Raw genomic sequence first — 19,932 nt, forward strand, 5'->3', positions numbered from 1 at the left:
CTTCTATTACCAGGTACTCCATATCAGCGACCTCAGTAGTCATTTAGACATCGTGAGAGAGCACAATGGGGCGCTCCGCGGAACTCACGGACTTCGAACGTGGTCAGGTGATTGGGTGTTATTTGTGTCATACGTCTGAACGCGAGATTTCCACACTCCTAAACATCCCTAGGTCCACTGTTTCCGATGCGACAGTGAAGTGGAAACGTGAACGGACACGTACAGCACAAAAGCGACCTCGTCTGTTGACTGACGCAGATCGCCGACAGTTGAAGAGGGTCGTAATGTGTAATAGGCAAACATCTATCCTGACCGTCACACACGAATTCCAAACTGCATCAGGATCCACTATAAGTACTATGACAGGCGAGAGGTGAGAAAACTTGGATTTCATGGTCCAGCGGCTGCTCGTAAGCCACACATCACGCCCGTAAATGCCAAACGACGCCTCGCTTGGTGTCAGGAGCGTCAACATTGGACGATTGAACAGCGCAAAAATGTACACAATGTGACGATCCGATGGCAGCGTGTGGGTATGGCGAATGTCCGGTGAACGTCATCTGCCAGGTGTGTCGTGCCAACAGTAAAATTCGGAGGCAGTGGTGTCATGGTGTGGTCGTGTTTTTCATGGAGGGGGCTTGCACCCCTTGTTGTTTTGCGTCGCACTATCAAACACAAGCCTACATCGATGTTTTAAGCACCTTCTTTGCTTCCCACTGTTGAAGAGCAATTCGGGGATGGCGATTGTATCTTTCAACACGATCAAGCACCTGTTCATAATGCACAGCCTGCGGAAGAGTGGTTGCACGACAATAACATCCCTGTAATGGACTGGCCCGCACAGTGTCCTGACCTGAATCCTACAGGACACCTTTGGGATATTTTGGAACGCCGACTTCGTGCCAGGCCTCACCGACCCACATCGATACCTTTCCTCAGTGCAGCACTCCGTGAAGAATAGCCTGCCATGCCCCAAGAACCTTCCAGCACCTGATTGAACGTATGCCTGTGAAAGTGGAAGCTGTCATCAAGGCTAAGGGTGGGCCAACACCATACTGAATTCCAGCGTTACCGATGGATGGCGCCACGAACTTTTAACTCATTTCCAGCCAGGTGTTCGGATACTTTTGATCACATAGTGTAGGTCACTGTTGATAATCTTATGAACGCCACATATCACCGTAGCAGTTATTTAAGCGCAAAACTGTTAAAATCGTTCACGTCACTTAAGCATCGTTCCCATGCAGCAGCACGCCCGTTACTGCGTAATTAGCTGATCGCAGAATGATTATGCACTCCGATTATACAGTAGAAAGAAAGGCTACGTTTATCTGCGGTTATTGCGCCGCGAATGGCGATGTGAAGAGTTTTACATAGCACACAGTTCAGGAGCGACGTAATGAGAAAACCAGTTACCGCATGCTAACATTTGTACAAATGATCCCCCACCTTCTTAGCTTAGCCTCCTCCTCCACTTTTTATTGGCGACTGTCCCGCCGTGTTAGGGCGCGTTTGAAGCTTTTAATTCTGCGTCAAGATGCTCCTGTAACAACAATCCTCACTTACTATACTAGGACTATTGTTCCAATAGCTCCTGTTAGTGGTCAAGGTGTATAGTCTACTAAGTGGAATGGGTGATTTGAGTGAGTTGTTAACATAGGGTCAATATACTTCTCTAGGCTAAGGGAGGCATGCGGGGAAAACCGCACGAAGAGCCTATAGAAACTGCTTCGACAGCGCATATAGGTCCCCGGTTGGCGGCGGTGTGAGCTCCCGGTGGCAGCCGGCCAGGAGATGGGAGGATGTAGTGCGGGTGCTGGCAGGTGAGGGCGGCAACGCCGTGGCAGGGACCGGTTCCCGTGACCCGCAAGGCACCGCCTTTGTCTCACCGACGGCACCGGCTCCAGCACCAGCGCCAGCGCCCGCTTACGTAAGCGGTGGTCCGCGGCGAAGGGCAGTCTAGCCGCGCCACGCAAGGTCGCTGCCCATTCAGGCGCGCGCCGCCCAAATCGCAACTGCTCGCGGCACCGGCCAGTTGCTCAAGGCGCGGTGGAAGACAGAAGAATAAACCGATGTGAGACGTTCTGCGCCACGGATTTGCACGGAAGTGTTTAGCGGAAAAGCCGGATCAATTTGCAGCAATATATAAAAGCATGCGCATGTTAAAGAGAAAGTATCATGAAAAACTAATCCAGGGAAATCAAATCCTCACGATGTTTAATCCACTCACGAACAAGCTAGTTTACAAATCCCTTGTTCGACTGGTGCTTGGGTATTCCTTCTCGGTCTACGAACCGTAGTAAATAGTATTGATAGAGGAATTAGAATATGCAAGGAAGAGTGGCACGTTTCGTCACAGAGATACGTCTCTTTACAACAGTCCCTAGGAGAGAGGTGAAATGTTTCAAAGTGCCGCTTACTATTAAAATTCCTAGAGCACAAGTTCGTAGGACAATCAATCAACGTTTTGATTCGGCGAATCATGAAAGAATTATCCCAATGGCACGGAAATCGGTAGATGTGATCTACATGTACAGACAAACAAATTATTACTATCTCAGAAAAATTGGATGATTCATTCGAGACAAAGTGCTTCACAAACTGAGCACGCCAATAACGCGTTGGTCCACCTCTGTCTTTTATGCAAGCAGTTCGGCTTGGCTCTGGTTGATAAAAGTTGTTGGATGTCCTCCTGAGGGATGTGACAAATACTGTCCAATTGGCGCGCTAGATCGTCAATAACCTATATGGTTGGAGGGCCCTGCCCATCGCGTTCCAACCGTTCTCAATTAGGGAGAGATCTGGCGACCTTGCTAGCCATCGTAGCTTGGCAAGCACAAACTCTCGCAGTGAGGCGGCGGCGATTATCTAAGTCCAGAATGGTTTGCCATGAACGGCAACAAAAGAGCGTAGAATATCGTCGACGTACCGATATGCTGTAAGGATGCCGTGGAGGACAACAAACAAATGGCACCCCAGACCATCACTCCTGGATGTCAGGCCATGTGGTGTCCCACCGCTGTCTGTGCGTCTCCTGACCTACCTACAGACACGCCTTCGGCGTGCAATCTCTCTACTGGAGAAGAATTGTCTTCAGTGATGAGTCCCGCTTTGAACTGAGATCTGATAACCAGCGAAGACGTGTCTTGAGACACTCGGCACAGTGCTGGGGTACCAACCTGACTGTCACTCGCCATACAGCCCGACACCCAGCAGTCATGGTCGGGGTTGCCATTTCTTTTTATAGCAGGACTCCTTACAGCACAGCGGTACGTCAGCGATGTTCCACGGACCCACAGTGGTACGTCGACGATGTTCTACACCCCGTTTTGTTGCCCTTCATGGCAAGCCATCCTGGGCTTACATTTCAGCACACACACACACACACCGCGAGAGTTTCTACCGCTTGTCTTTGCACGTGCCAAACCCTACTTTGGCTAGCACGGTCATTTGGAGTATTAGGGGCAGAGTCCTCCAATCGTATCGGTATATTGACGATCAAACGCGCCAATTTAACAGAATCTGGTGGTCTCCCCAAGGAGGACGTCCAGTAACTGTGTCAGTCATAAGGACCAGAGATGGGCCAATTCGTTACTGAGTTGCTCAGTCTGTGAAGCTTTTTCCCTCTTGAATAAACCATGGATTTTTTCTAAAGTTTAATCATTTGTTTGTGTTTACAAGTACATAACATCTATCGATTTCCGTCCCATTCGGATGATCCCTCCGTGGCGCGTCGTTGTCTTTTTTCTGATAGTGTATCTCTTAAAATGACCACGAAGGTAAAACTGTAGAGATTCGACGTCATACGGAGGATTACCAGCAGCCGCACACTATTTACAAACAGTTTTGTGTGTGTGTGTGTGTGTGTGTGTGTGTGTGTGTGTGTGTGTGTGTGTTGAAGAGAGAGAGAGAGAGAGAGAGAGAGACGTGGTGGGGTTCGGCATCAGTGATACGGGAAGTAAGCCTACCCTTCCAGTTTCTTGGCTATATAAGTGCAGGTTAAAACATTCACTACTAGTCTGAGTGTTAAACGCACTGTAGCAGAACGGTAAATACACGTCGCCTCAGATTGGTTCCTCAACATACCGGCAGTAATCTCCACAGAGACACGGCATTTCAAAGCACTATATTTAAGAAGCCATAACAAAATTCAACACTAAGTTTCCACGGGAACACAGCTTACTCTAACTACATCTCGGCAAGTCCGCCAACGCTTCTAGCTGCCTAATACTTTGCCTTCCCATAACAAAGTAGTGCGTACACACCAAGATGCAGCACTCACCTACAAGAATCCGAAATAACTTATTAAGCTTGTATTCATTTCTTGTCTTATAGATTATAGTCCCCGTTTCGCTTCCGGGTTACTCGCCAGACACTTTCAGAAGAGATATTTTACCAGTTAAATATATATCTTTTCCACTTTTTCTATAATCATATTTTCATCTGTAAATATTAAAACTCATTCGACGGCTTTTAGCGTAATTTCCTAACCAAACTCCCTCGGCATCGTCTAATTGAATTGGAGTATACGCCTATCCTTGCGATTCTTTTCCTGAAACTCATTTTACAATCGTTTTCCAATGTGCTATCAATTCCATTCAACTGCTCTTCTAAGTTCTTTGCTGTCTGAAAATTACAGTGTCACCACCATGCTTTTTTTAATTTCTTGTATCTCAACTTCTGCGTGTTCAGTATATAAGTTCAATAAGTTGGTGGACAGGCTCGAAATTTGCCTTACTCTCCTCTTAATTACCATCTATCTTCCTGTATTTTATCCCTAATAACTTCGAAATTTCAGTAAACCATTACAAAAAAACGCCATCGAAAGTCTAATTAAACCCAAACGTTTAACTCGCTGATGTATTAAGAAAATAAAATTATCTAATGGTACATTTGGTATATTTTTAAAACTAACTTGCATTATTTATTACTGATTGCCAAAGTACATTTCCAAACGAAGGAGGAAGCACACGTCCTATTTTAATTAAGCCCAGTCCATATTAGGAATCCTTCGATACCAGTGGGTATCTATCACTTCATTCATTAAAAATTATAAATTCGTAAATTGGTTTGCATGTAAACCATATACTTTATGAATTGTTGTCAATAGATATCAACAGAATAATTCTGAAGTTAATATGAAACATATCTATGTTAATTTTATAAAGTTATTTACAATCTTGTTTTCACTAAATTTTGTTGGATTTACCCAACTTAAACACTTTAGTTGCCAGCAATGTAAATGACAGATTCTTTTCCTAAGACTGTAATCTCTCTGGTTACTCTCGCTTGGCGAGAACAGGCAGTGTAAAGTCAGACTTGTTCGTACAATTGTTGGTAGTTGTGTAGCTCATGATTACGTTACTGTGGAAGCTGAATGCTTGTGAACCAGTTCTTTGAGCATTAAAAATGCAGAAGCAAAAATGAAAGAACATTTATTACTTAGTACAGGTAAGATCACCATTTACCTTTTACGATTTTGGAGAGCTACACATTTCTTTGCTCAGGAAAAACTCTGGACAGCAATCATACCCTGAAGAAGACAGCGAAGCCAATATACAATTAGCTAAGTATCAGATTTATCAATTCTTTCAACATTAAGCAAAACGACGAACATTTGTAAAAATTGATGCGTCATTGGTTACGCGATCACTATTGAAAGGTCATTTCACAAGGGGCACATTAGCATTGCGTGCTTCGTGTGGTGTGACTCATCTACACGTCGACAACTTACGCCTCCGCTTTTAATTTCGCGAGGCACACGATGATGCAACTTCAAAACGATACACAGGTCGTTTATTCCTACGGATCGCGTACTGATTTCTTTTAGCAACTCTGTCCTTTGTTATTTCCAAAATCTATTTACTTCCACGTTACTTAACACATTCACAATAAACATTATGAATTACGCGTCAATTAAGCAAAAGGTCGCAGAGATAATATGTTGCTCATTATAGGTTTGTGATTGACTGTCTATTCAACAACTAGTCTATGGTATAGGGAGGAGCTGTTAAGGAGAAAACTTAGGACTGCTTTTTATAACACTTTTGCCGTCTCCGTCAGACGTTTAATTTCAATGGGTTCTACGACTGAGTATTGCACTCATTTGTGTCTCCAATGCTAGATTCATAAACTCATTTGTAACATTTTGTCAACCAGTCACGTCCGAGTCTTCAACAGCTGTGTAAGAATCCTTTCCCAAGCGCACCTGTAAGTATTGTTATGAAACAAGTTCGTTGAAGTTATTTACACATCTTAAAATATTTACCAAAACATGCAACTAACTTGTGTTTCAATCGCACCTTGCGGCATTTTCGCATCTACTGTAACTCACCGGACCGATACTATCCAAAAACATCAAATAGCCCTTCTAAAGCCAAGTCGTTGGAGATGTACTTAATCGCCCGTGCTCAATTATTCCAACGTTTCAGCACACTCTACGGTCGTTAAATCAAACAATAGGTGGTCAAAAATGAACTGGTAGTTCCAGCTGTTTTTTGTTAACGGGTCAATCGTTATAAACCTAAATTGCACTAAGAAACGAGAGCAGTTTACCAAGTTGTAGGCCCTAAAAGGCGCCTAAATATCCGTTGGGTTTTCTCAGAGTTTCTTAAAGCTGTCCTCAACAATGTTTTACAGGCCGTAAAACTGGCGTGTCTGTGTGTGTGTGTGTGTGTGTGTGTGTGTGTGTGTGAGAGAGAGAGAGAGAGAGAGAGAGAGAGAGAGAGAGAGATGATCTTAAGGCAAACAACATAACCATTCTGAAATTGTTAGTATCAGCTCTACTCAACGGATTGGCAAGGAATAATTGTAGCGAATAGAGCTGCAGTGTAGAGTACTTCCAAAGTCTGAAGAGGTCATGTATCTCAGAAATTACCCTCCAGTCATCTGCGCCACATGGTAGCTACAGTCGACCCAACGAAATCTTTAAGATATGTTAATAGCACTTAAAGGTGAACCATCTCAAGCAAAGCAGTAGGTGGCATCAGCAAATATGCCCCCGTCATTAATCGCAAGCTGATCTGCGGTAGGCAGTGGCCACAAGTACGTAGTACGCGCCGAGTATGAACGCGCCTGGCGCGCCGCTACGTCAGCAGTGACTTTGCGATAACCGCACGCCGGGCCGGCGGAAGGACTTGACGCTGCCAGAACTTGTTGGCGTGCCAGTCCCTGTAGCGCAGGGGATAGCGCGTTGGACTTCTAATCCAAAGGTCGCGGGTTCGATTCCCGCCAGGGATGCACATTTTTAGCCGGCACAGTTGATTGGAAAGTAAACATGCAATTTCATTGCAAATGAAACTATGAGCTAATTGCAAAAAGCTCTACCGCAAATGTAGTGCCAAAATCAGTAATTGGCCGCTATATAGCTTACTGGAAGTGCAAAGAACGAACTTTGTGGTACCAATAACTGCACAATTAGGAAATTGCAGACAATTATTGGCGCTACGAACTCCACGTGTTTTTACGTAAAATCCGAGAGAGAAGAGTACGTTCTTTTACTCCCATGTTGCTCGTTGTTAATGTGTCTATTTTACTCTCGTTTTAAGCTGTTCCTAAGTTCTGGAAAAACCCACATAATATAGCCTTAGTACAAATATTTCTGCTAACAGCAGCCACGTGGGCTGCACATGAAGACCTCTACATCGACTTGTTCGTACAGCACAGAAGTAATGGAGATGTGCATGGAGACCTCTATGTCAATTTGTTTGTATAGCACAGTAATGACTCATGCAAGTACATAGTCTTTCTGATGGGACCATTTCTGCAAAACAAATGTCGTAAGAGCAAATGTCATTGCGAAATCTTTGGAACTTCAGTGCAGTAATGTACCACTGATAAAGAAACCAATCTTCTCGAATCTCCAGTCACGTGCTCAGCGACTGCACAAAATGTCTTCATTTCCTCATATGGAACGGATTTAGAAATATTTTTCTATCGTATACAGTAACCACTACAGCTAAAAACTTTTACACTTTTAATGTGCCCTGTCTTCTGAAAGAACGCGTTTGGAACATTCATTCTCTCACCCTACCCACAAGCGCTGCGAATGTTTTGTTTACCGCAGCCTGCGTGTTTACAAGAGCCTTGACACGTACTGGAGGGAGTCCTAGCATCTGCTGCGACCAGTTTCTGTACAAACAATGTTAACTGGTCACCTATGCGCTCTTAATTATTGAAATTTCATCTGTTTCTGACAAATTAGCTACGTCTTCGTAACATTCGATAAGATCTGTTTAAAACAATTATCTCGCTGAACTGTCATACTACTGATGAGATCTATGAATAAAAAGTACGCAATGAATAGTGTGACGTTTTGTTAGTGTGCTAGAGCACAGCATTGCACAAGTGACACAGGAAAGCAATGCCTCGCCTCCGCTCCGCCCCAGCCTAGTGCTGTTTATCTTTGGAAGCTCGCAGAGAAGAGCGCGCAGTGCACACGTGGTGGCCGCCGCGTGGCAGCGAGCGCCACGCCTGTCCTTTGTTCTGGCTGAACGTGCTGAGACCTAGCAGGCGGTGCCATCTGCACCGCGCAATGCCAAACTATCAAACACGGCTTGCAATTATACCTCATTGGCATTAGCGGGAACAATACAAGGAATTGCTCAAACACTGTGTTGTCGAAGGGAGATTACGGATGGCGTGCTTTCACATGCAGCAGTCTAAATATACCATGTAAACCAACACACTCTTCGAAAAGGAACTAGAAGAACAAACAGGTAGGTAAATGAACAATTATATTGTCCAGTGACCACATCACATTACTTTCATTTAACCATATCCACTACAACTATTTTGATAATCAAAATACTTGAATAGTATTTCAAAATCAAATACACGACCCTTATGAATAATTTTAGTTGACTTTAAATGCGAACATTTACGGTTAGGCTATACCGTGACTGTTATTGACATTAAATGAAACAAGTTTGCTGTTACCACTCACTTTTTATTTATCTCCACGACGCGTTTCAAAGGCTCGAACCTCCGTCATCAAGTTACATTTAAATTGTTAGTATGACTGTGTGTGTGTCTGTTTTCGATTTTCCTCCTAAAAATCTTCACACAAGCTTGTTGTTTCACTCAATTTTAGTTGCTTCTATATTTTTTGGGAGAGTAGTGTTCTCTAAAAGGCTGTCACTTGCGAGTTGCTGTTCGCTGAAAATAAGTATGAATGTGATTCTGTGAGGACATATTGGAATACCAACGTCATTCACGCTGAACTCCGAACGATACGCAAGTGAATCCTGAAATCCCACACGAAGAAGGTAACTGCGCTTGCGTCTTGTCTCCATAGTAAGCAAGCACAGTAAGCAAACAAACGCCTTATAATATCAGACTTACTTCTGGCAAGTTTGTCATTCAGTCAGATTTATTCCTATGATTATAATGCGATGGAAATTTTGACGAATGTAAACATTTAGGAGAAATTCATCTGGAACTATGATTTTTTTTCCAATTTCTTCTGTGAACAATTCCTAGTCATTCTCTGCACGTGTACTATCTGTATAATATCCAAAAAGGGTTCCTCGGTTTCCCCATGTATGATTCCACTTCGTTTTAGTCTGAAACGGGAAAAGACGTACTCCGAACGCAGCATGGACAGCGTTTCTGGGATATCCGCAGCGATTCATAAGGATGCTCTACATCTACTTATACTCTGGAAGCCATGTTACAGTGTGTGGCGGAAGGTACCTCTCATACCCCTGCCTTTTCTCCTTTCCCTGTTCCATTAATGAATGGCACGTGGGACGAACAACTATCCATAAGCTCTAATTTCTCTAGTTTTCAACTAAATCCTTAGTGCTACGCAACGTCTATGTTGTAGCGCACGCCTTTGGAGTTTGTTGAGCATCTCAGTAACTGCCGACTAAAAGATCCACTGATGAAACGCGCCTCTCTCTCTCTCTTTCAATTAATCCAGCTTGTTATCGTTCCCAGACTAATGAGGCTCGCTCCTCAAGACTTGGTGAAAAATTGTTTTCTAAGCCACTTCTTTCGAGGATGAATTACATTTCCATGACAGTCTCCCAATGAATCTCGACTTGGCACCTGCTTTTCCTACGACTTGTTACAAACCATTTTAAGCAGCTTAAATATTCTACTTTAGTTACCCCGCGAATACTGCTATGGGCAAGTAGTGGATCTCTTCGTCTATGTGCTCAATGTGACATTTATTTACGTTCAGGGTCAACTGCCAGTCCATGCACCACCCATCAACACTAGTTTTCTGCGGCCTTTTAGCATTGCAACCTTCTTACAGACAACAGCATTTGTCCGTGAACAGCTCAAATTGTTCAAATGGCTCTAAGAACTATGGAACTTAACATCTGAGGTCATCAGTCCCATAGACTTAGAACTGCTTAAACACAACTAACCTACGGATATAGGATTCGAACCTGCGACCGTAGCAACCGCTTGGTTCCGGACTGAAGCACTTAGAACCGCTCGGTTACCTCAGCCGGCCCGTGAACAGCCTCCAACATTATCTACTGCATCAGTGGTTCCCGACCTGAAGGTAATTACCCCCTGAGGGGTAAAATGAAATTTTCTGAGACGTAAAAACAAAAGTGTTCAGTTGTGGTTTGATCACGAAACTAAATTATTTTAACATATCAGAACCATATCACTATTTATTAACACTATAATACTGATTAAAAAGGTTAATAATACATTTCTTTTCAAATACTAGCATTAACGCACGACAATATGGTGAAGTATACAGCTTGTGAAACGAATATATGAATAACATTTTCCTCACATAGTCCAGCTACTTTACACCATACTTTGTACCACGACTATGACAGTAAAACATATACACATACCTCGCATATGCTTAAAAAAGTCACGAAAATGCCTAACAGTTGTACGTAGTTCCCACAATGGAACATAAATTGCTTCAATATTGATTTCGTAACAGATAAATGAACTGACAGCGCTACAAAACAGTGACTACTGTGGCATACACATTATTATTATTATTATTATTATTATTATTGTTATTGTTGTTATTAATGGTAGCCGCCAAACAAAGCTCTGGCAGACTGAAGTCTTCCAGTTTCTGCCAGATAAGAACTACAGAATCTAGTAACGAAGTGCTTTACAAACAGTCTGAGTAAGTATACGGCACATATTTTGATTAGGTTGATTTCAGATGGGGGTGCAGGGTATTGGTGAAATATGAGTGGCTGGAAGGGGGAGTGGGGCAGAGAGAGCATGTTTTGTAACATGCGTCTACCCTCAATGCGGATAGTTAGCTTCCTTTTCTGTGGAGGAGTTTTAACTGCGATGCACAAAGTTTTGGTTTATCTTCCATTAAAAAAGGTTATCGGCAATAAGCAGTACCAACCGTTTCATGACTCACTAATTCGTGATTTAATGAAACGTGCACAAAAACTAAATATTTGTCGTTTGTCATTTTAAAAATAAAGACGTTCAAAGAGAATCGTTCTTACCCTACGGTTTAGTTAGGCGCTACTGTTGTTGGTGGGAAGAGGAAGGACGTACTACTTAATATCTGACTGGATTAATATAGGCTGTGAACAATAACGACCCTGTAACGCTCCCTTGGGGCACTCCCTTTAATTCAGTCCATTTTTGTTGCGTTAAAGACGACGTGCTGAGTTCTATCTGCAAGGATGTCCTGAATCCAATCATAAAACTGGTCTGACAGACTGTAAGCTCGTATTCAGTGCAGTAAACGACACAACGGAGCTGTCCCGGGTGCCTTTACAATTTCAATTAACACGCCATCAATTCAAGTGTCTTTACCAAAGGCTTCAGTCTCTTGCCCACAATTTAAGATATTAATAAAAGTGCATGCTTCACAAAGAAGCATATCATAGGGCAGCTGTTGCAGGTGGCAGATATTTACGTACGCGGTACGGTACCGCTGTACTAGGCGATGTATCGTTTTGTGACTAAACTTTTCTAGTTGTTGCATTTGAAAAGAAAGAGCAGAATTCGCCTCTGTAATACAGACGAGGGAAAATTTGAGTTTTATAGAATGGGTCGTTTACCGCAGTCCCACCTTGCACCAAATTAACCGCCTCCCCCGTCTGTTAGTGTGACTTCCGGAGGTGCCAACCGACAAGCCAAGCCAAGCCAAGCCAAGCCGCCTACGGCAGAAATAGACGGCCGTTACGTGCTAAGCAGCGCCACCGACGCTGCACTGGCACCGCCCACCCCGGCAGGCAGAGGAACCGTTGCACCATTTGGCACGACACTGCCGCCAGAGTTCACAGAGTACTTACAGATAAGGCAGCGGCGGGCAACTGGCATTACCTGCAACCAAAAGAAACGACACATTAGAAATCTAAGTACAGAATCATGCCTCTGATTCATTATGATCAGAAAAGTATGCAACATTCCGCTGCTGCATTATTTACATCGGCTAGCATGGATGTACAATACATCTCTTCACACATCAGATACCGTTTATTATCTTATAGGTCTTTCTCCATTTCAACCACACGTTTGTGGAACAAGCTGCCCTATAATATGTGTGTTATCCAAAACCACTCTGCGTCCTAGACGAGATTAAAACTTCAGCTGTTTTCATCAGCGTAGCTTTCCTATCGGCATATCAAAGCCGCTTTCCCTCTGCCAAATAGGGCACCATTATTACCGCCGCACTGTAAACTATCTGTGCTTTTCCCATCTCTTTCTGTTTTCTTTTTCCAACTCACAATCTTGCTCTTTCTCTCTCTCTCTCTCTCTCTCTCTCTCTCTCTCTCTCTGACCAATCAACTTCTTGGTCCACTTTGGTTCATTCTGTACTGTTGCCTAAAGTTTCTGTTAAATTCGACAGGAAATTAGTGTGGAAATTGCTTATCACGATTTTAATGGAACTGTCTTCATCATGATTATTATTATGTGTATTCCTGCTGCACTATACTCACGGTAATACTGACTCACTAACGAGGTCTGCTTACATGTGGGAAGCATGAAAGTGCTAATCTTGCCCGACGAAACAAATGCATAAGTAAATACATAAAGACTGATGGAATCAGATTAGGAAAGGTGACAGAGAAGTAGACTAGCTTTGCCATTTGGGCAACAAAGTAACAGGTGACGGCTGAAGTAGAGAGGATATAAAATGTGGACTGGCAATGGCAAGAAAGGCGTTTCTGAAGAAAAGACATTGGTTAATTTCGAATTTGAGTATTAGAAGCCTTTTTCTAAAAGTACGTGTCTGGGGTGTAGCCATGTAAAGAAGTGAAATGTAGAAGATAAACAGTCTAGCCAAGAAAGAATAGAAGCTTTTGAAATGTGGAGCTACAAAAGAATGCTTTCATGTCTGTGCTGGGAAATCCTCACAGGTCCAGCAGCCAGATTTGTAGACTATTTAGCCGTGATAAAAAAATCACGTTGCCCAGGTTGCACCACGGGGAGGCTAGTCTACATTGCACCCCTAATTAATTGCACTACCTAATTAATTGCACTACCTAATTAAAGTCCTGGACAACCATCCAGTGGATGCTGTCTTGCTCCAGGAAACACATTGCGCCGACGAAAAGCAGTTGAAAAATAGATGCAAACATCCAGGCTATTCCCTTGCTGCAGCAACTTACCACGCTAACTATGGCACTGCCACCTACTTTAAAAACAACACTGACCAGGTCCACGATATAAAAACACACACTGACCCAAGCGCCTACGTCATAAGAACAAAAATTTCTGATATTGAAGTCATCAACCTCTACAAACCCCCAACTCAGTCATGGAATGACTCTGCTATTTCCAACATACAACATCCTACAGAGATAATGGGCGATTTCAACAGCCACAGTACCCAGTGGGGATATAACAACACCAATGAGGATGGGGAGGGAGTAATGAAATGGGCGGACATAGAAGACGTCTTCTTGATCCATGATCTAAAGGATAAAGGGACTTTCCACTCGGCTAGATGGAAAAGAGACTACAACCCCGATCTGTGCTTTGTTTCCAGAGACGCCAAAAAGCTACCATTACGCTGCAATAAACAGATCTTGCCTGATTTTCCTCGTAGCCAGTACAGGCCCGTCCTGCTACATGTCGGTATACAGATTCCAATAGTTAGATCTACACCTAAACCTCGATGGAATTTTGGCAAAGCCAACTGGGAAGCCTTTGCCGCTGAAATGGACCACAACATCCAATGGATCCCACCCGCATCGAAGAACTACAACCGCTTTGTGGGATTACTCCTAGCCATTGCCAAAAAACACATTCCCAGAGGCTACAGGAAAACTTATATTCCCGGCTGGAGCCAAGAATGCATAGACCTATATAATGCATATTCGCAAAACAACGATCCTGAAATTGCGGACGAGCTTCTCCAATGCCTGGACTCAGCAAGACGAGAAAAGTGGCACACTCTCATGAAAAATATGGACTTCAAGCACTCCAGCAAGAAAGCCTGGTGCCTGGTGCCTTCTTAAAAACCTAGATGAAAGCTCCATTAAAACCTGTATGGGTGGCAACATACACCCCAAAGAGGTAGCAAACAGAATAGTTAACCTTACGAGAAAAACACCACGCAGCAACAAGGATAAGACTATGAAAGTAAAGAAAGAACTGAGAACCAAGCTCCGACAATCCACACCCGACAACAATTTCTCCAAAACCTTTACCATCCTAGGATCACAGAAGCACTGAAAGAAATAAAAATGGGTAAAGCGGCTGGTTTAGATGAGGTCTACCCAGAGTTCTTACGGCACCTAGTACCTCGAGCTCTACTGTGGCTAGCTCAGTTTTACAATGACATCCAACGATCGGAAACACTACCACCACTATTTAAACAAACCAAGATCGTCGCCATTCTTAAGCCTGGCAAAGATGGAAAGCTCCCAGAGGACTATAGACCTATAGCTCTTCTAAGTGTATGCTACAAACTATTGGAGAGACTTATTCTCAACAGAATAAAACCCATTGCTGAGAATTTCATTCCTATTGAACAAGCCGGATTTAGACCCGGTCGGAGCTGCTGTGATCAAGTATTATCTCTTACCACACATATTGAGAGTGGATTTCAAAGGAAGAAAAAGACACTCGCCGTGTTCATAGATCTATCGTCAGCATATGACACAGTGTGGAGGCAGGCAATGATTCTTAAACTCCAACGCATTATTCCTTGCAAGAAAACGGCCACCCTAATCGACAATATGCTTTAAAATAGATTTTTTGAAGTACACCTAGATGGAGAGATAAGCAAGAAATATAGGTTAAATGATGGCCTGCCCCAAGGATCCGTGCTAGCTCCATTACTTTTTAATATATATACATCAGACCTACCAGAGACATCTTCTAAGAAGTTTATCTATGCAGACGATATTGCTCTCACATATCAACATCAAGACTTCCACAATTCCGAAAGAATCATTGAGGAAGACCTTATCAAAATGGATGAATATTTCGAAACATGGAGGCTCAGACCTAATACTTCTAAAACCCAAGTCTACTGTTTCCACCTCAACAACAGACAGGCAAACTATGCACCCCACGTAGAGTTCAGAGGCCAGCTGCTTAACTACAATCCTCTCCCAAAGTATCTGGGAATTACATTGGACCGATCTCTGACGTACAAGGTGCACTTATACAAATGCGCAGCAAAAATCAAAACCAGAAATAATGTCCTACACAAACTCACTGGAAGTAGCTGGAGAGCAAGCGCCACAGTTCTCAGAACATCTGCTCTTGCACTAGTATATTCGGTGGCTGAATACTGCGCTCCGGTCTGGCTAAACAGCACTCATACAGCAACGGTGGACACCCAGCTAAACGACACCATGAGGCTCATCTCAGGCACTATTAAACCGACGCCCCACCAATGGCTCCCGGTACTGGCTAACATAGCCCCACCTCATCTAAGGCGAAGATCTGCACTGAAAAGGGAATGGCAAAAGTGCGCTAACAACCGTGACCTACCCTTACACGAAGACTGCAAGAATCCCAGCCACAGGCTCAAGTCCCGTAAGCCATCATGGAGATTAGGGCAACAGCTGATCGAGGACAATTATGATATCGACGAAGCCTGGCGTCGGGAATGGGATATGTCTAACCCTGATCACCTTAACTTAGTCTCGGACCCAACCGTACGGCCCGAGGGCTTCGGTCTTCCCAGAAAATCTTGGACAACTTTAAATCGTATCCGAACAGGCTATGGTAGGTGTAATTACTGGAAGCACAAATGGGGACAGACTGACTCACCCAACTGCGACTGTGGGAATCCACAAACTCTACATCATATCGCAATGGACTGCCCTACGAGGAGATTCCCTGGCACAATGCAGGAGCTGCACCTCCTGGAGGGACATGCTTCTGGCTGGCTGAGGGACTTGGACATACAACCATGAGTGGTCTACTCTTCTCCTTCTGAAAAACCTATTACTAGATACTATTACTATAATTTCTATGTATTTTTGTGTATTTTGTGTTTTACTTCCTTTTTTAGATCTAATAATTGTTTGTTGCCTGTAACATTGACCATTCATTGTTTTTATACGTTGTTTGTGTTACTACTTACTTACGATATATATATATATATATATATATATATATATATATATATATATATACAAAAGAATAAAAATCACGAGTACTGGAGGGATACAAAAGAATAAAAATCACGAGTACTGGAGGGAAGTGTGGAGAGCAAAAGTCGTAGAGGGAGACGAAGAGGTGAGCACAGTAAGTAGATTCAGATTGATGTCGTTGCAGCAGTTACTCGGAGATAAGGTTTGCACAGGATAGAATAGCATGGAGAGCTGCATCAAACCAGTCTTCGGACTGAAAACAACAACAGAGATTTTCTACTCCACAGTGATATGATCGCATCACTGGAAACAACAGCACAAAACATTTTCATCTGCATGGGAAACAACAGCACAAAACATTTTCATCTGCATGGGAAACAACAGCACAAAAATATTTGCATGTGTTCAAACTTCGATAATGCACAGATGATACGCACTTCGTAACTACATTAAGTATGGCGAAAACGCTAGGGTATCGCACCTGCGTGCAACGTGTTTTGCTTTGTCCCTGATGCCGGAACTCTCTTTGGTTGGTTTCAAGCATTCGTGCAAATACCTAATACGAAACACATGTATCTGCAGTAAGACTTTCGTCTGAATACACCTCATCACGAACGTGAAAAAAAAAAAAATACTTTGGAAGGTAATATTAATGGGTATGGACTCTTTACAGTATAATATAGAAGTAAAGGAGAAGGGTCAGAAGATGCTGTGCCCCAGGAAGCACATGATACGAGACATCCGACTCGATAAATTGGCTATTAGTGGTCGGCTGCTATCATTAGCACACTACCGCTTTTGTACAGCCAACAGAAGGCCCACATGGCCACGTAATGAAATCTTCCTGTAATGAAACCTTCCTGAAAGGGCAGCGGTTCTCTATTTACATACGGCATATGCACAACGGTCCGCCGTTAGCAATCAACCGGTGTTCGCGTGAACATCGTTATGCGCCCTTTTCTCGTTGTGTGTGTGTCTCCTTCGAAGAGTATAACGGTGAATTACAGAGTTCGGCAGCACTTTTCAACCATCTGTAGCATGTTCTTTATCCGACGCCTGAAAGGTTTTTTAAATAGATGCCGCCATCCAGTTGGAGTGATCTATGTAGTGGCCAATTATTACATTTTTAGGACAGAACTTTTTTTACAACCCGCTCATAATTTCGTATGAAACGAGGTTTCATGATTATGTTCTAACTAACTGTGCATCCTTCGAGGGAACCGATCCCGCGACCTTTGGATTACAGGTGTGCTACTGGGCCTGGCAACCCATCGAACAAAATTTAGTGTAACTTTTCTAACGTCATAGACCCATTTTCTCAATATAGCAGCAGTTTCAAAATGACAACAGCGGGTAGGAGAGATGACATCAGTAAAATATGACAGGTGTCTCATTTGTGAAGTCAAAAATGGGTAGCTGTATCAGTTTCTAGTCAAAACGTGCGTCGCAAGCAAGACAAGATGTGAGCTAAGAAACACTTTTAATGAGAGATTTTACCATATACTGCTTGAGATTTCCCCTATTTATAGCCGATTCCTGGAGGTTCAGAGGTTGCTTTTGCAGAATATTGATCCTATTACTGAGAATTAACTGGAGAGCTCAACGTGGTACGTCCACTCACCCACTTGCAGCTTCAAATCAGGCCCATTCAAATCGCTTCGTGGTACGCAAACACCTGGCAAGGGAACCTCCCCATCGCACCCCCCTCAGATTTAGTTATAAGTTGGCACAGTGGATAGGCATTGAAAAACTGGACACAGATCAATCGAGAAAACAGGAAGAAGTTGTGTGGAACTATGAAAAAAATTAGTAAAATATACAAACTGAGTAGTCCATGCATAACATATGCAACATCAAGGAGATAGTAGCAGAAGGAGCGCCGTGTTCCCGTGGTTAGCGTGAGTAGCTGCGGAACGAGAGGTCCTAGGTTCAAGTCTTGCCTCGACTGAAAATTTTACTTTCCTTATTTTCGCAAAGTTATGATCTGTCGGTTCGTTCATTGACGTCTCTGTTCACTGTAAGAAGTTTAGTGTCTGTTTTGCGACCGCACCGCAAAACCGTGCGACTAGTAGACGAAAGGACGTGCCTCTCCAATGGGAACCGAAAACATTTGATCGCAAGGTCATAGTTCAACCGATTCCTCCACAGGAAAACATCTGATATATTCTATACGACACTGGTGACGGCATGTGCGTCACATGACAGGAATATGTTGTCGACCCACCTAACTTTTACACTTAGCGAATGGTAAAAAGATTCTACCTTGCCCGATTTAGGTTTTCTTGTGGATGTGATAGTCACTCCGAAAAAAGTGATGAAAACATAAGAGTTTGTCACATAAACTGAAAATAAAAATTTAAACTTTTCGCTCGAGGGAAGACTTGAACCTAGGACCTCTCGTTTGGTAGCTGCTCTCGCTAACCACGGGACCACAGCGTTCCGTGTCACGCATTGTCCTTGATGTTGCCTATCTTCGCATTGACTACTCAGTTTGTATATTTTACTAATTTTTATCATAGTTCCACACAACTTCTTCCGGTTTTCTCGATTGATCTGTGTTCAGTTTTTCAAGGCCTATCCACTGTGCCAACTTATAACTAAATCTGAGAGGGGTGCGATGGGGAGGTTCCCTTGTGAGTATGTCAAGGAAGTAAGCAACTGCGAGGTTAATTTCTGGGAAGGCGCCTCTGTTGGCTGCGTCGCTGCTTTCTCGGGAGTGCTGTGAGATTCGTCAGCACATGCATCAGACGCGCATGCAACGCTCGACCTTGGGTTCCACAACGGGAGTGCCGTATCGGTAGTTACTCCCCCGTCCTCAAGCCAAAAGCCACTGGACCTTCATGTCAGTTCAGGGAGCACCAAAGGTTTTACTTTGTAACTCTCATGTAGGTTGTTTCATCTAGCAGTTCCTTTTCCCCTATTTAATATACTGTGTTACGCGATTACATTTTAGACGCAGCAATAATATCAGCGGCCAGCCCGACAGTATGTTTTCAGTTTCCAAGCTGTTAGATTGCTTGAACAAAGTGATCAGTCGCCGTATGAACATCACATATTCCAACAACGCTTTCTTTAGTTTTCAGGACTCTTATCCGCTGTCAGCGGTCTGCAGCTCGTCGGCTGGTGGCAAACTTCCGGACATAAGCGTCGATGATGTCACGCAATAAGGGGTCCTAAAGTATCCGCTTGGTACTGTTTCCTACATAATGGGGAATTATCGGAAAAAAGCACGACCCAGCTCCAGTCGAATCTCGAACGTAAATGGAAGAATGTTGTGAAATCCTCCTTCCATTATTTCGCCACATTGTACAACAGCGAGCAAAAGGAAATATGCTGCCACATTTCATGGGCTCAGGTTCACAGCCGTGATAAGAAAAAATGTGTAAAATGTACCGAAATAGATCAGGAAGTACTC

The 19,932-nt window shown here is 43.4% G+C and overlaps 1 protein-coding gene and 1 non-coding gene across 2 annotated transcripts in view; one reads left to right on the plus strand and one right to left on the minus strand.

Annotated features, from left to right (window-relative positions):
- LOC126198719 (Krueppel-like factor 16) overlaps positions 1-19,932 on the minus strand; it is a 276,257-nt gene that overhangs the window by 75,188 nt on the left and 181,137 nt on the right. The gene's annotated exons all lie outside the window — the stretch shown is intronic.
- Positions 7,167-7,239, plus strand: Trnar-ucu (transfer RNA arginine (anticodon UCU)). The gene has a single exon. It is a non-coding gene; the product is annotated as a tRNA-Arg (tRNA).

The sequence above is a fragment of the Schistocerca nitens genome, chromosome 8 (genome assembly GCF_023898315.1).
Source record: "Schistocerca nitens isolate TAMUIC-IGC-003100 chromosome 8, iqSchNite1.1, whole genome shotgun sequence".
Classification (NCBI taxonomy): domain Eukaryota; kingdom Metazoa; phylum Arthropoda; class Insecta; order Orthoptera; family Acrididae; genus Schistocerca; species Schistocerca nitens.